Below are 12,415 nucleotides of genomic sequence, written 5' to 3'. Positions count from 1 at the left end.
GCAAGGGTGTGCTGAAACTCCGATTGGGAGACAGGCGGCCAGGGGTCGGTGGGAGGGGGGATGCCAATGGAGGGCTGGGTGTCTGGAGGAGGGCCTCCCTGGAGTCGAAGTCCTCCAAAACTTGTGATGGGGGGCTGCGTTGCGGTGGGGGGGGACTGGCGGGGGAGCTCCGGCGTGGTGCAGTCCTTGGGCCAGGACACGTCCCACTGCGTTGGCGACTGCCTCTGCAATTTCCCTGTTCGACTCCTGCTGTTGTCGCTGAGCATCCTGGAGCAACCGCTCCAGGGTTTGGTTTGCAGCCATTCGGTCCGCGTGAACCAGTTCTTCAATTCGCTGGGCGTGCGATTCCAGGGCCCGGACGACTCCGGGTGCGTCCGCTTCGTTTTCGGAGCTCTGGTCGTCGTCGTTAGGGTGAGGCGCCGCAGATTTAGGCGGCATGGCGCTAGTATCGTGGCGGCCAGAAGCACAAGGTAAAACCCGGACGTGTCTGCCACGCTGGAGAGAGGGGGGGTCTATCCGGGTTAGAACGTGATACCGTTCTGCCTCGGTGCCTACCCTTCGACTGAGCCCCCCTCCAGAGGGACGAGCCTTAAGTAGGCCCGGCCCCCTGGCGACGAAACCCTCTCGACCCACGGAGAAGTGTGCGGTTGAGCCGAGAGGGGACGTCGGCGGGGTTCTCAGCCGTCGGGAGCCAGCGTAGCCAAGATTGTTTATTGGACAATAAAAGTGTGGCCGCGAGGGCCTCGAAGTACGTCAGGGTGCGTCCATGGCCCCTAGTCAGAGCAAACACAATGGCGGCATTGTCACAATACAGAAGGGTGCGGGGTGGTGAGCACAGTAATGCGAAAAGCACCGCATACAGTTCACGCCGGTAGATTCCTGGCGGGGAAGAGCAGATGACTGCTATGTTGCCCTTGTTGGAACATATGCCGAGTCCGGTGAGGCTTGCATCGGAGAAGGCGACATATTGCACTGTCGGGGGGACAAACGGAACCGCGGCGGGCAGCATCGTCAGTACAAAAGAAAAAAGTTCCACCCAGCAAATGAAGCACGCAAGCGAATGAATCTTTGGAAGGCTTGTAATCGATCGCGTTTGCTTCAAAAGCACCGAGAGAGAGCAAAGCCTGTCAAAGATACCTTTGCGTGCGGGCTTCATTTGTGTTTGTGTGTATGTGTATACAACCAGAAGTTTGTCTGCCTAAACGGGCTACTTGTCTCTCAGCTGTAGATGAGAAATATAACCAGTGCAGCACAACAGCTAGCATGGGGTCTTTAACGTGCACGACGCAATAGTGATTACACGACCGCACGCCTTTACGGTCCTCATCCAGATCAAAACGGGCAGGGAAGGGGATTATTCGCTTCATTTGCTTGAGGCTTATTGGTGTCGATTGTTTCTAGTTGGCGCTCTAGGGATCTTTGGCATTATAGACAACAATCACTTGTGTCCTTTTTCCCTCTTCCACTGGCGCTTCTCTTTACTTGCTTACTTAGCGCTTCTCTTTACTTGGACATGTCATCTTACTTCTAGCGGAAGTGGACGTCCGGAGGAAATATTCCTTCAGGGTACGGGAGTGGAAAACAGAAAACAGGAGTCACATATAACGCTTACGCTGCGAACAGTATATCTGGCAAGCTCGATAGACCATTTCGAAAGTCTGCCCTCTGTAGCAAGCTGTGGAATCCCCGCACAATTACGGATACAAGCCTCAGCCCTTTATGTTTGATTGCACATCAGCTGCAAGAGTACTCGTGCAGCGGGAGCGCAAGCCAAATGTACAAGCTTGCGCTTGGAGCATTTCTGATTATCGCCCCAAATTTCAGATCCCCACGTTCCGCAATGTCGGTTGTTCCGCCATTGTACAGTGGCTCAGCCGACGTTCACTTAAGTCCAATATCGTTCAAACAAGACCTAACGCTGTGGACACATGTCACATTCATATAAGTGAAATACACTTTTCAGAAAGAAAATGACTATTGTTTTCTTTCTTGCTGACAAATTGTTTTAACTGGAATAAATCCGAAAGGGGTCCACAACGTAAGTTCTTGTTTTTACAGATTTCATAGAGAAATTTCTTACAGATTTTTTTTCTTTCGTTTTTATCTTTTGATCTAGTTGATGTTACGCTCTCAAACTTTCACACACTATTCCAACTGCTGGGGTCACGTTGTCACAAAGTTTCAGGCTCCCGCGATGCGTAATTTATTTACACGAGCCAAAAAACACGATAAAAAAAATACAATTAGGTGCATGCATTGCACGCGCCCATCCGTTCTGTATAAGTAATAAGAAGTAAATAATCAAAATAAGGTAGAACTACCAGAAAGGAAGATAGATTTTTGCTTTCAAACAGTTATAAGACTGCAGACGCCATCACGTTTTGCACGTGTGACTAGACTTTGGCAGGCTCCTGGCGTAACGTGACTTATACGTAACGTAAGAAAACAGTGTTGTGCGAAAAGTGAACCCTAGGTCAACTCCTTAGGTTACGTTACGACGAACGTTGTTGTTCTGTACGAGGTGACCGGCGCATCGGCACAAGCAGGCAGCGCGCACCAGCCACGAGCAGAGCGTTCGGATACTGCCATCGTGGAGACATTCCAGTGACCCCGCTGTCGCACAGGCTCCGTTTTGGATCTATTAAATGAAGTATTTAACAACTGGCGACGAGTAAGACAACGGACCTTCTACCTCAGTAGACATGACTACTCACGGCTCCATGGAGGAGTTCTCCGGCAAGGGCTGGTCGTCATGGGCAGAGCGGCCACAATATTACTTCGAAGCATACAGCATCGGGGACGATGCCAGGAAACGTGATGTTTTGCTGACGCTGTGTGGTCCGACCACGTTCGGAACAGTGAAAGCACTGGCAGCACCGAAAACGCCAAGTGAGTTTTCTTTCGGCGAAATCGTCGCCATGCTTCAAGCCCATTTCGATCCGCGCCCCTCGGAACTCTTCAGCCGGTGCAGATTTCAACGCAGAGATCAGCTACCGGACGAGACTGTCACTGCATACGTCGCAGCCCTCAAGAAGCTTGCGGCGGACTGCAATTTTGGAATGATTCAACCTGTCGCGACCACCACCGCTACGACTGTCACGTCCAGCGTCTCCGGTTCGGATGGATCAGTTGGAACCTTTGGCAGCGGTTCAACACCATCTATAGTCAACATGACTATGCTGCCAATGGACATCATGCTCCGAGACCGTTTCGTCTGCGGACTTCGAGACGACCATCTGCAGCAGCGTCTTTTCGCCGAAAGGGACCTGACGTTTTCTAAGGCTTTCGACATAGCCGTGCGAGGGGAAAACGCCAAGGACCATCAGCGTCAAATCAAAGAAGACTTCAAAGAAGTGAACAAAGCAGAAACGTCTCGTCTGCCAGATCGACGGCGTGAAGAGACCCCCGTGACAACAGTAACGCCTTGCTACCGCTGCGAGGAGCCTCACAGTCCAAACTCGTGTAAACTTAAGAGTTCGACGTGCAGATACTGCAAGAAGGTGGGACATATAGCAAAAGCCTGCTTGAAGAAAAAAAAGTTCGCTGGCAGCAGCACGGTTCACGATGTCAATACATATCAAACGAGCGATTCGACTGCTCATGAACCAAGTCATGCAAGCTCACTTCATGACCTCAACTCCCTGAACAATCGACGGCAGTCGACAGACAAACTCATGGTGAACCTGCGAGTTGAGAATGTTCCTTTTTGTTTCGAGGTGGACTCGGGGGCAGCGTTTTCACTTATCAGTGAAGAAACGTTTCGATCGGCGTGGCCCACACAACCTCCCCAGTTCACGCAAGAGGACATTGCCCTGCACACCTGGTCAGGTGACAATCTAGAATCGCTGGGCACGATCCAGGTTACGGTGCAGTTCAAGAGCTTCAGAGCGCAGTTACCACTCCTGGTGATGAAGCGTCCGGGCTGCAATCTACTCGGACGGAACTGGTTTGAACCTCTTGATATTGGACTAAGCGGTGTTCATCAGATCGGGCTCGACAATAGCTTGCTGGATGTTATCGGCAAACACGCTCCACTCTTCGATGGTGACCTGAACCAGTTCAAAGGCCCGGCAGTCAGTCTGGAGCTTCAAGAGAAGGCTGCGCCAAAGTTCCTGAGAGCACGAACGGTGCCATTTGCGCTGAAACCAGCAGTTGAAACCGAGTTGCAGCGTCTCACGGACCAGGGCATTATAGAGCAGACACAGCACTCGGAATGGGTCACACCCGTCGTTTTAGTACGAAAAAAAGACGGTGGAATACGACTTTGCGGAGACTACCGCAGCACCATCAACGCTGTCACACGCAAGGCGGCGTATCCTCTACCTACCGTTGTAGAGGTGCTGGCGAAGCTCCGTGGAGGAAAAGTATTTTCAACGTTGGATCTTGCGCAAGCCTATCAGCAACTGAAGGTAACTGAGAGAACGGCTGATATACTCACGATCAATACTATCAAAGGGCTATATCGGGTTAAACGCCTACCTCTTGGAGTGTCAGCAGCACCAGCCATTTTTCAGCGGTGCATTGAAACAACGTTGGCGGGACTACCTGGAATGAGTGCCTACCTAGACGATATCATCGTCACCGGCGCCACACCGAAAGAACACGCGCAACGTCTAGACGCCGTCCTGACACGGCTCCAAGAAGTTGGCCTACGTGTTCAGAAGACCAAGTGTCGTTTTGGCGTTGCAGAGGTGACCTACTTGGGGCACAAAATCAACGCAGCAGGGGTTCATGCCACAGACGACAAACTAAAGGCAATCAAGGATTAGCCAGCGCCAACCTCCAAGGCCACTCTCCAGTCATTCCTTGGGATGCTGGCTTTCTACGATCGGTTCATGGAGAACAGGGCAACAGTGACTTGTGACCTATACAAGCTGCTAGAGAAAAACGTACCATGGAGATGGGAGAAAGAGCACTCCGATGCTTTTAAAAGACTTAAGGAGCTTTTGCTACGCAAAACAACTCTTGTCCACTACGATGAATCGAAGCCGCTTCTTTTGTCTAGCGACGCTTCGCCATATGGCATTGGAGCTGTGCTCGCCCAAGTGGACCCAAACGGCACAGAAGCTCCCATCGCGTTCGCGTCGAGAACACTTGGTGAAGCTGAGAGTAACTACTCCCAGTTGGACCGAGAAGGGCTGGCTGTGGTGTTTGGAGCGGTCCACTTCCATCAATACATCGCTGGACGCGAAGTGGTCATCGCCACTGACCACCAACCTTTACTTGGGATCCTAGGTTCCCAGAAACCGGTACCCCAGGTTCTGTCTCCCAGAATGCGACGCTGGTGTGTCAAGCTCTCAGCTTACGACTACCAGCTGGTCTACAGACCAGGAAAAAAGCACCAAAACGCGGATGCGTTAAGCCGCTTACCTTTGCCTGTGAGCGAGGACGAACCATGTCCTCCAGGAGACGTTCTCATGCTTGAGACACCAATGGATACACCGCTCACAGCCGAGCGGATCGCAGAAATGACACAAGCCGATCCAGTACTGTCACGTCTTTTTCAAGCTGTGCAGCAAGAAAATCTCCATCAGCTAAAGGAGGCAACGTTCCAGCCCTTTTTGAAGAAGCACACTGAGCTGTCGACACAGCGAGGATGTTTGATCTGGGGATCAAGGGTGGTTATATCAGGGGCTGCACGTGCTGACGCCATGACGCTCCTGCATGCAGAACATAAAGGAATTGTAGCCATGAAGATTACAGCCCGTAGTCACCTGTGGTGGCCAGCCATCGACAAGGAAATTGAGAAGGCGGTAAAAAGCTGCGCTGCCTGCCAGGGGTCCAGACCGATTCCCAACAAGGCTCCTCTTCCAACGTGGGACCATCCGTCCAAGCCCTAGGACACAATTCATCTGGACTTCGCGGGTCCATTGGAAGGGCAGATGTTCTTAGTCGTGGTGGACGCCTTTACAAAGTGGCTGGAAGTGCGCTATATGACAACGGCCACGACCGCAGGAGTTATCAGAGAGCTGAGGGCTCTGTTTGCGACTTTCGGACTACTTCGAAAGATCGTGTCCGACAACGGGACAGTTTTTGTTTCGAAGGAAATGATGGATTTTTATCATAACAATGGAATACATGCAGTGACGAGCGCACCATATCATCCTGCGACGAATGGCCAAGCCGAGCGGATGGTATATGAACTCAAGCAAGGGCTAGCAAAGGACAAGAAGGGACTTTTGTCGTTGCGAATAGCGAGGCTACTGTACAAACAACATACGACAGTTTCTAACTCGACCGGGAAGACACCCGCTTTTATGATGTTTGGACGAGAACTCGCTACAAACATCAGCCGACTGATGCCCTCTCCAGAGAGTGAAAAGAAACAAGTGGATGAAACGTTGCCTGCATCCAAAATTTTCAAGGAGGGACAAGATGTGGTTGTCCTTAATTTCAGAAGGACTCCAAAGTGGATACACGGCAGGTTGATAAAAAAAACAAAAACTGGCCGTCGCTCTTGTCTTGCTCAAGCAGCTGGGGGAAATATCCGGCGACACCTAAACCACATAAGAAAATGCTCGTCTCCATTGACTCCGCCTGCAGCCTGGTCGATTGGTGGTCACGACTGCACACCGGGTCGTCCCACAGAACAGAGCATATCGCCTCAAGCAGCCACAACGAATGGAAATTCCGGCAATGTGGGTGTAGCGCCTAGCAGTGCCTACCCGCCGAGAACCAGACGTCCAGCCGATCGTTATGGCGACTGGGTCTAAGGAGGGAGGGATGTTGTGTACGAGGTGACCGGCGCATCGGCACGAGCAGGGAGCGCGCACCAGCCACGAGCAGAGCGTTCGGATACTGCCATCGTGGAGACATTCCAGTGAACCCGCTGTCGCACAGGCTCCGTTTTGGATCGATTAAATGAAGTATTTAACACTTGTGTGCTTGGTTGCCACGTAAAGGCCCGTTCACACTCTTGCGACCTCTTAGAACTGGGTGCCTTGAAACCTCTTACAACGAGGGCAGAGTTCCTGTAGAGGCTCCCACGGGAGCCAGAGTTTCGCGTTTGTTTTCCACGTGCCACCGCGCCGCTATTCGCCGAGATCCAATCACGTGAGGAGCCGGATAAAATGCTGTGCAGGAAAGTGGGCGACACTAGTACTAAATGCCTCAAACCGGAGATTTTCTAGCTGTTGTAGAGACACGGGAGATGGTGTTCACCGAAACACGTCTCCGATACACATTTCTCTAGTGGGGCTGCACACTGCGGCCCTCTTTTCATTTTGTTGCAAACACCAACATGACCCCTTCATCGCCCGAACAAGCCGAAGCCCGCGCCGTCCTCCTCGCCCTCCAGACGTATGAGGTCAGGAATCCAGGGCCCGGCACGCTTACGGTGTTCACAGGCTCTCAGAGCACGATTCGCGCGCTTAAAACGCATCTACTCACATCAAGTCCGACAATTGCCGCTATTTACGACACTGCACTTTGCCTGTACCGCCATTGAAGAGTCCGAGTCAGCATACGCTGGGTTCCAGGACATGCGGGAATTGACGGCAACGAGAAGGCCCACAAGGCTGCATTGGAGGAGCTGCATAGAGATTTCCCCTCCTCCCAGCGGACCTTACCGGTGCCTCCCGCGTCGCCCAACGATGACCAGTTTCCCGAAGACGAGGCCTACGTCTACGACCCAGTCGATGCTGTTCGCCTCGTCCATCGGGACTGGAAACGCCGACTCGACGCCTCTTGGAGCCCAGAACAGTTTCCAATACCCGAAAACACCTTCCGTAGGCACCAGATGGTCCTGCTTCGACGCATTAGGACAGGTGGAGCGGTCACGCCTCATCATGTCTATCGCTTCGAGCTGACCCGGCAACGTAAACTTGACCCGTACTATGTCCCACCAGACCCACGCTGCCAGCGATGCAAAGACCCAGATGCCCTCCCGAAACTTCACCATCTCATTTGGGAGTGCGCAGCTCTGGTTGCCCAGCGTCAAGAAGCCTGGGCTACTCTTCTTCCTGAAGACCTTCCGACGACCATGAAAGAATGGGCGCATCCTGCCGGCGACACCGAGCGCCGGACGAGGGTCCTGGCTTCCCTCCTCGACTTTGTGTGGCGGAGCGGACTTGGGCCCTCGTTATAATGAAACACATCATCATTTCACGCCGCCAAGGACGTAGACGCCACGCTTGAGAGCGACTACGCCGCGTCGGTCCCTTGGGCCGGGGTCGCGCTGCTCATTCATCGTGCGGGGGATGGCCTGCGGACGCGAGTCGCCGCGGTGTTCGTGGTTCGGGTGGCGCGTGCCGAGTTTCTCTTTGAACTTGTTGCCCCGCGCCATTCGGGGCACGGATTTTGCGGTGGCTCGCGCCCAAATATGTCTGGGGGCTGTCTTTTGTGTGTTGTCGGACCGGCGTGGCCCCCGCTTTGGGGACTGGCGTTTGTCCTTGGTTTAAATAAACGTTGTTCTCATTATTATAATGCAATTTATAATTTCATTATAAACTCATTATTATAATGCAATTATAATTATAAATTATAATTTATAATTATAATTTATAATATTATAATGCAATGCAATGTTCTCATTATTATAATCACTTCACCTCTAGCTGTTGCTGTTTTTGTTTTAGAGCGCAGCTCTTAGGGGTCCGTTTCCGGCTTGAGCGGCGTCGGCGTCGCCGTCGCCGTCGCCGTCGGCGTAACCGCGCGGTGCATTATGGGGAATGTCCCATAATGCACCGCGCGAGCCCCCCACGGGGGTCACGTGACCTCGTGGGCGGCACGTGATCCCCCGAGGTCACGTGACCCCCGCCGATGTCGCGTGACCCCCGATGACGTCATCGTCACTGATGACGTCACCGGCATCCACATCGTCATCGTCATCATCACTGATGACGTCATCATCACTGATGATGTCACCGGCATCCACATCGTCATCGTCATCATCCCTGGTGACGTCACCGGTATCCGCATCGTCATTGTCATCATCAATGATGACGTTACCGACATCCGCATCGTCATCGTCATCATCACTGATGACGTCATCAGTGACGTCACTGATGTCGTCACCGGCATTCGCATCGTCATCGTCATTATCACTGATGACGTCATCAGTGACGTCACTGATGACGTCACCGACATTCGCATCGTCATCGTCATCATCACTGGTGAAGTCATCAGTGACGTCACTAATGACGTCATCGGTATCCGCATCGTCATCGTCACTGATGACGTCATCAGTGACGTCAGTGATGACATCTTCGGCATTGGGGGGGTCACGTGACCCCCCAAGGTCACGTGACCTTGGGGGGTCACCACGGGGGGTCACGTGACCTTGGGGGGTCACTAGGGGGGGTCACGTGACCCCCCCTGGTTAGTTGAACCCCCCCCCCCCCCCAGTACCCTTCCCTCCTCCTCAAGAGCTGCGCTCTAATTCGGCGTTACATGGAGTTGTAAGCGGCTTTCACTTTTTTTTCTCTCGAGATCGAACTCGACCGCGATATCTCGTTGCTCGTGGATCGGTAGCACGTTTAGCGCAAGCTCACGCTGTAAAGCGCACTGATCGTGGATTCAATCCACCGCCTCTGCCTGTTTCAGTCTGGATGAGCATCGTACCGGCGTGCTGTCATGTACCCATATTGCGTGGTGCACGTTGAAGTCGTCAGACAAGCAGCGGTATACTGCACTGGCTTTCATCTCCGACGAAGACACCAGATGCCCTCAGAGCTAACTTCCCGCTGTATAATCATACACAACAGAATTACAATTGATGGCTCCGTTGGTCGGAACTTTTTGAACGTTGCAAAAAAGTCTAACTAGTCATCAGCAGACTCCTAGCGAAAGGCCTGATAAGGCTCTGAAGGCGATACTTCAGTGAATTCTATTTTTTGTGTGTGCTATGTTAGCGCGCGTGGTCAAACGCTCGGATACGCTACAAGCGTGGCTCGTAAGCACCCTATGATCGTGCAGGGTCGAACAGAGGTATCCTAATATGTAGGGCGCCTCAATGTCCTTCTGCTTAGGGTGATGCCACCCTTTGCAGTACCCGATGCCGACAGCACGCGCTCACGTGTAAAATACAAATAAATCGACGAAAACAAACTGTCGGCATAGCACAGTCAGTGACACAAACGCGTGCCGGGACACGCTCTTTCACGCGCTTCTGAACAAAAAAAAAAATAGTGTGGGATAAAATGGCCAGTACAGATGTCTCCACCCTAAGCTAAGCGCACATGAAGGCACCCTACTAATATGTGTTTGAAAACAAAAATAATTGAATGTGTTGAAAAGAAGGCTAAAATACTTATTCCGAACAAAATTTGTTTTAGGAAACTTTATTTTAGATATTTTCATTCTCTGTGGACCTCGTTTCGTGGCTAGTGAATATGAAAAACTTAAAAAAACAAGCATGATTTCTATTATTATGAACAATTACAATATATTTTATTAGCCAACAAACAGCTGCTTACTCTAAGATGCAAGTTGAATTTTGACGTTAGCGGTTTGGAGTACTAAGAAAACCAAACGGGCCATCAATAGGTAGAAAATACGTTTCTACGCCTTCATTTTCCTTTACAACCCGTTCAAGATTACAAAAAAAACTATATCACAAGAAGTTTTCGACGTCATTTCAGCTGTCTAATGACTCAGGTGTGCAAATGAATAAACAGTACTCATCAATGAGAAATGAAACAAGAAAGCGCAGAAGAACAAATAATAAAATATAAACTTCTGCGAAGCCGATCAGCCGTTGAGTATGCTGAGCTAATCATTACGAGTTCGCGAAATGTTCACCCCTAAACTGACAGTGCGGTGGCAGCGGCATGTTCGTTTGACCAGTCAACTGTCGATTCTGCACAACGTGATCACCGCCTCTTCCCTTACTCACGCGGGGAGAGCGAGGTCAAGCGATAAGAGGCTTTAATTATAGTTGGCGAACAAGTAGCTTGCACCGCACTGTCAGCGTAAGCGTGAACGGAATATAGGACATGCAAAAACTTAAAATATATGTACCGTATTTTCCGGGCTATAGTCCGTACCCGGTGTATAGTCCGCAGGGGCAAATTGGGGGTCCAAAGTAAAAGTTCTTGCTTAGATACTTAGATAGTCCGCACCCGGTGCATAGTCCGCGTGCCGTGCATAGTCGGCACCTGGTGCTTAGTTGACACGAAAATCTTATAGACGGCGCACCTTGATACATTTCTGCTTTCTTAGCACACAAAGAAGCCATAATATACATAAATCATCATTAACATATTCTTTCACTCACAAAATCCGTCACATTTCCTCATGATGAACGATCTTGAAAAACAAAATTCGTGTATAGTCCGCACGCGTGGAGAGTCCGCACAGACTAAAATTTCAAATTTTAAACATGTATAGACCTTGGGCTATAGCCCGGAAAATACGATACAAAAATAAGCACACTGTTAAATATAAAGTCAGAGCCAGCAGCGAGCTGCAGAGTGGATGTTTACAATAATGAACCCTCCCAACTGCTTGAGAAATTTCCCGTCAAATTACGAGGGTGGCCAATATCTTTGTGTACGTCTTAGAGACTCGTGAATCGAGTTCACTGGAAACTTCCGTTTTCGAAGCCGCTAAAACGCCGTTCAATGTCATTGCATCGTCACAAAGATGTTAGCCGCTCGGTTATGTTGTCTAGCTGCATGAATGTTGTTGCAAAAACAAACATAGAAACTAAGCTTCCATAAAAGCTCGTTCTCACAAGTTCTCCAAAGAGATAAGGCGCCGCCGCTGCAGCACGGATAAACAAACACGTGCATATTATAGCGGAAACATAACGTGCTGAAAAAGAAACACCAAAAGCACGATGTGTCGGTGGACGCCCGTGTTTTCAGACCGCAGATTTCGAACACGCTGGGGCGCTTTCCGTCTTCAACCGAAAGCACTCGAACCGCGAACATGGAGAAATATTCGATTACGATACGTAAGCAAGACATTGCAAGGATAAAGTCACATTGCATACCTTGAAGTGGGCGATTTAGTCGTCGATGAGCTGATGAGGCCCTGATGCATCACAGAACACTACACTGACCGCGATGTCAACAGCCACCGAGGCGAGTTCGACAAAAGCCCGAAGAGCGATAGCTGCTGCAACCTCTGTTTGCGCCTGCGCGGCACGGGCGCACGACTCGGAGCAAAACAATAGAGATGGGAAAGAGCAGGCGGCAACAACGAGGTGCTACAACAACCGCAACAACGCACCAACACCGTCATTCTGCGAGAGAGGAGGGCCGCGAAAGAGCTGCGGGGCTGCGCGCTGCGCGGCGGGGCATTCAACTCCTCGCCACCTGCGCATGCTTGCACTCCTGGGATTTCGGCTTTTCTGGAAGGCTCGGCTTTCGCGCCAAATAAATAATGAGGGCATCTTCGTATTTTGAAATGGTGAGCGTGCCCGTCTTTTTTGACGAGGGAAAGACACGTAATATTGACGTAAAAGTTTTAG

The sequence above is a fragment of the Ixodes scapularis genome, unplaced genomic scaffold (assembly GCF_016920785.2).
Source record: "Ixodes scapularis isolate PalLabHiFi unplaced genomic scaffold, ASM1692078v2 PGA_scaffold10__122_contigs__length_95168666, whole genome shotgun sequence".
NCBI classification, from domain to species: Eukaryota; Metazoa; Arthropoda; class Arachnida; order Ixodida; family Ixodidae; genus Ixodes; species Ixodes scapularis.
The sequence above is the reverse complement of the archived record's forward strand: the minus strand, read 5'-3'. Positions refer to the sequence as shown.